Below are 4,170 nucleotides of genomic sequence, written 5' to 3'. Positions count from 1 at the left end.
AGTAAAGGTTAGAGAAACTGCCATAAAATATAATTATAATAATAATAATAATATTATTAATAGCAGTGCGCTACACAGGCCCTCCAACCTTTCATCCTGGAGCTGAGCGTGACTGGCTAACACTAATTAACATGACTTGCCCCATCAGAACTGTGTATGGGCTACAAAAAGGAGCAGGGGTTGTGCTTGTTTGTTTTTATAAATGGTGCCCCTTAGCGTGGTCAGAATGAAGAAGGAGACTCAACCCTGGAGCGTTTGTTCAAGGACCGGAAAGGCATTCCAAAGTTGTGTATTGAAAGGAAGTAGTAAAAACTTCCAGTGCGGAGATTCTAGACTCCCCCCAGATTGTTGGGTCTCCTTCTCACTGACTTCCTGTGATATCTGGGCCCAGTCTTTCTTTTGGGGAGTGCTGGGGGATTGCGGAAAGAGATGGTGGGCTTTACGTGGTGCCCCTCCCCCTTTGAGTTTGAACAGAATTACCGTAAGGACAGAATTCTGGAAGCTTGGTTTCAACTCGCGGTGCCGTGTACTCCCCTTCTGGGTGTGTTGGGTTTCTGTTCCCAAGCTTGCTGGGCTTGGCCAAGAAGCAGGTTCGGTGAGTGATTGAAATTGGTTCCGAGGGCCAGGGTCACTGACACTGTTGTTTTGGAAAAGGGAATGAAGGTGAGAGGGAGAAGCCAGCACGTGTGGCCAACTTTCCAAAGGTGGTGTTTCCGAAGGCTTGCGTTTCTTCCGTCCCCGTGAGTTTGGAGTGGGAGGATGATACCGTGGGGTTCCCTCTTTCCAGAGCCACCCATCAAGTGGAAGCTATGGGAAGAGGTACGGGTAGGAGGGTCTGGACAGATTCTTTGATTTGCAGACTGGGCTGTTGAGAGCAGGGTCAGCCCTGCAACTGGTAGCTCCTGTCCCTGTGGACGTCTAGCCCCAGCAGAACGGGAACAAGAAGACTTCGGAGCCAGATGGCCTGGCTACACGTTTTGACTCTGTCACTTAGAAGCAAATTTCTTCGCCTCTCTAGGCGTTAGTTGCTTTGTCTGCAATGAGAGAATATTCAATGCATTTCGTTATTGTGGGGATTAAGTGAAATACTTAATGTGTATAACACTTAATGTATCTAATGTCCTTAGAACTATGTTGGGCACCAATTCAGCCTATAATATTAAAGAGTTATTATAATCCCTTTAACTACTGAAGTCTTTCCAGAGTTGAGTTACCAGTGGATTGATTACCTGGCAAAGATTAGTTAGTGACAAGGTCACAGGAGAAGTGTCCCAGACAATCAGGGATCGTTTGGATAGGGAGAGCAGAGGGCTAGAGAGATATACTTGCCTTGTGCTATGACTGTCATTCGGAATCCTGCTTGGGACCTTCCAGTGAACTTGAAAGGCTGCTCTTGCACAATCGTGGGCAGAGGTGGGACTGGTGGAGGTGCGATGCTAAGTGCCCCCCAACCCAACGCTTTGGAAAATGATTCCAATTAATTTACTCAGCATAAACTTCGCAGATTGGGTGAATCTTCTGGAGTCAGCATGGCAGATGGAATTATAGAGGATGGGTGAACAGGTGCTGGACAAGGCACTTGAGGAGGCCCCCGAATTGGGGTGGTGCTACTGGGGATGGCTGCTTCAGGACATTTCTGTTTCTAGAATGTGCTTCAGACAACAAGACCTACATTAGAGGCCTTATGAAGATTGGTCTTGAATCTCAGGGAGGCCAACCATTATATATATTTTAGGGGCTGTAAAGGCAGGTAGTTGCTCTCTGATATCCAAGATAAGGCTGGTACTACGGTTCAGTCTTGTGCTTTATTCTTGACACCAGAGCACCCTGGAAACCAAATAACTCCATGTTGCATTGAATAGGTAAGTCCACATTGGCATACCTCAAATTATACCCATCAGGGACTAGAGGAAGAAACGGAGACATTTATGATGGACCAAAACTGAATGAAAATCAAAATGGCTGCCTTTCCTAGAGGGGGCTACTGGACTTTTAAAAGGCAGTTATTGAAAGAATTTGCTTTACAAAGGCAATAAGCATGAATATGGAGGCCGTGACTCCTCAGGAATTGTCCAACAAAGTCAAATTTCTAAATGTCTGTCTGAAGTCCCCCCCACTTCTTTTTAAAATCCTTAGAATTTGAAGGATTGCCATAGCAACGTGCTCATTTGCATCTTTCTCTGTCAGTGGGATGAAAAGGCAAGAACTCAAGTCACCGGTAGGGAGAGAAATGGGTATCTGCCAAGGGCTAGGATTTGATTCTTCAACTTCTCTCTTGTACCCCATGGAATCAGTAGGTTCATGATAGAAAGTGATGAAGATTATCCAGAATGCTGGAGATTCTCAGTCTTGGCCTTAACTTGCACTTGTTATGTGGCACGTGGCAAGAGTTTTCCTTTCTCATGCTGCCATGTTCTCATTTCCAGACCATGAAATGTCATGGTAATAACAGCTTCAGTGAGTCCTTTAGTGAAGAACAAATCAAAAAGAAAATGTCAGCTCCATCATGGCCTATTTTGTGACCCCCAAGGTTTACTAGTCTAGTCAAGGGTGAGGTCAAGTAGTTGGACAACATAGAAAAATGTTATAATGCAACATGCTATTTAATCCCCTGTATACAATATTCTTGGCATCCAGAGTAACATATTGGCAATGTTGGTTTCAGCTCGGACATCGACCCCACATGTGTTCAGGGGAATCCTCAGGAAAATAAAAAGTTAATGAAACTTAACGCTATTGAGACATTGGCCTCCGACCATGGGATCAGAATCCAGGCAGACTGAGGGTGGTCCCCAAAGTGGGTGCTGCTGTCTGAGAGCACGTGTGTATGTGCTTCTGCACAGATACGTCAGCATTGACCTGTTTGTGTGGCCACCTTGTATTTCCCAACCCAAATATAAATCCGTTTATTCACTATCTTGAAACGCCTGTGGTTTTTCTCTCTGCCATCAGAGCAGATAGCCGAATCTCAACATTTGGGTGGGAAAGAGAATATTTTGCAGGGCTGCCTTCTCTTTATGTAGGACTAATTACTGGAAGGAAACTTTGCAGAGGTCCGCTCTGACCCTCTGATGCTGGGACTGGCTGCTGACTTGGTGAGAACTCAATGCCCCCATACATCCCTGGGCACGTGTGCACAGGGGAGTGTGCTATCTTCTCTGTAGACTGGCTGCTACCCTGTGTGTAGTTGCCGGCCTTGAACATCCCCTGGAGCACAGAGAGGCTGGGAAGAGTCCTTGGACTTTGTTTAAGGTTAATCAATGATCTGAATTCTCATCTATACCTGTTTCGTAAAAAACATTCACGCAAGGTCTGCAACCAGCTTTCATATAGACTCAGGTATCTGACTCTCCCAAATATGGGAATCTTAGAACTCCTGATGGGATAAGGAGGCACGTTCTCTTTTGCACTTTTGGAAGACGAGTTTCCATGTGAATGAGGCACACTTGCTTGGTTATGTTTTATGGCTGTGCATACACACGATTTGATTATGTTCTAAAAAGGGAAAGAAAATTTCAATAAAGCTGTTAAGGGCCCATTAGATTTCAGATGTTGGCCTATGCCTTCAGTGGTGATCTAGTGGTATGGAAGATGTGTAAAAGTTCAAAACTGAAAAAGAAATGATTCAGACACATTAAGACAAACAGGTTTGACTGCTTCTTCTGTCTCTGGTATCATACTGACTCGTGGCTAGCGCTGATTAATAGCAGTGGCAAATTCCATATGAGTGGCTCTTCATAAAGAGAATTAGTGGCTACTCAGACTCAGATATTCTTACAATTAGGCATGAAGGCGAAGTCCCAGTTATTACCTCCCCAGGCTCCCTAGCTGCAGTAAAGCTCACAGGGGCAGAATCACTGACTCACACATTTAGGGAGTGGAGAAAATATATTTTGTCACCTGTAAAATGGGGATTTCTATGAAGATTGGATGAGATAACGTAGGTAGAACATTTAGTCTGGTGCACGGCATAGAAAGATATTCAACAGATGGTGACTGTCAGTATTATTAGGAGGGTCCAACCATCAGTATGTTTAATGCCTTTGAAAATGACACTGAAGATAACAAGTGTTGATGAGGTTGTAGAGAAATTGGACTTTTTGTATCTCAAGAAATGAAAAATAGAACTACCATCTGATCCACTTAATTTTTTTTTTTTATGTTCATTTA

Source organism: Crocuta crocuta, unplaced genomic scaffold (assembly GCF_008692635.1).
Source record: "Crocuta crocuta isolate KB4526 unplaced genomic scaffold, BGI_CrCroc_1.0 scaffold32, whole genome shotgun sequence".
Taxonomy (NCBI): domain Eukaryota; kingdom Metazoa; phylum Chordata; class Mammalia; order Carnivora; family Hyaenidae; genus Crocuta; species Crocuta crocuta.
This window is presented reverse-complemented; position numbering follows the sequence as displayed.